The sequence below is a fragment of the Malania oleifera genome, chromosome 2 (genome assembly GCF_029873635.1).
Source record: "Malania oleifera isolate guangnan ecotype guangnan chromosome 2, ASM2987363v1, whole genome shotgun sequence".
NCBI lineage: Eukaryota > Viridiplantae > Streptophyta > Magnoliopsida > Santalales > Ximeniaceae > Malania > Malania oleifera.
In genome coordinates this window covers 115848150-115849052 of record NC_080418.1, presented here as the reverse complement: position 1 = coordinate 115849052, position 903 = coordinate 115848150, and the positions used below count along the sequence as shown (strand labels likewise).

General features: G+C 39.9%; 1 non-coding gene across 1 annotated transcript; it reads right to left on the bottom strand.

The window, feature by feature from the left end:
* Positions 1-489: 489 nt before the first annotated feature.
* On the bottom strand, positions 490-596 carry LOC131150083 (small nucleolar RNA R71). Its single transcript, XR_009135467.1, has one exon. It is a non-coding gene; the product is annotated as a small nucleolar RNA R71 (small nucleolar RNA).
* Between the last annotated feature and the right edge of the window lie 307 nt (positions 597-903).

Sequence of the window (903 nt, the reverse complement as noted above, 5' to 3'; positions counted from 1 at the left end):
TTTTTATGTTGGATGCGCCGTGCTAGAAACCCGTGTCATTATTCCTTTTGATTCGAAGATTGAAAGAACGCACTAAGGAAAAATAGGGTACTAGCCATGGAGAACAGACAAGAAAATGTGTAAGCATGTGCCTTGAAGGATTATGTACGGCCAGTTGTGAATGACAACTATTCGGGGATCAGATGCCAGCCCATTAATGCTAACAATTTTGAGTTTAAACTCGCATTAATCAGCATGGTACAACAGGACCAATTCAGTGGATCACCACTTGATGATCCTAATATCCATCTGGCAATGTTCTTGGAGATTTGTGATACTTTAAAGATCAATGGTGTTACTGAAAACACCATTAAACTGATATTGTTCCCTTTTTATTTGAGAGACAAAGTAAGAGGTTGGCTACAGTCTCTACAACTGGGGAGCATCACTAGTTGGCAAGACATGGCAGAAAAATTTCTGGCTAAATTCTTTCCACCTGCAAAAACCGCCCAACTCAGGAGTGAGATTGGTCAATTCAAGCAACATGATTTTGAATCACTCTATGAAGCATAGGAAAGGTATAAGGATTTGATTCGACGCTGCCCACAACATGGATTGCCGGATTGGTTACAAATTTAGATGTTCTATAATGGATATGGGCAAACTCGGACTTTAGTTGATGCTGCATCTGGGTGAACTTTGATGTCAAAGACACTTGAGGGTGCTACTTCTCTTTTGGAAGAAATGGCCTCCAATAACTATCAATGGCCAACTGAAAGAACTATAGCTAAGAAAGTTGTTAGAATTCATGAATTGGAGTTGTTTGCTGCACTTTTAGCTCAAGTTGCTTCTCTATCTCATCAGATTTCAGCTTTGACAACCCAAAGGATACCACAAAATGCAGATTATGTGGCAGCTACAACT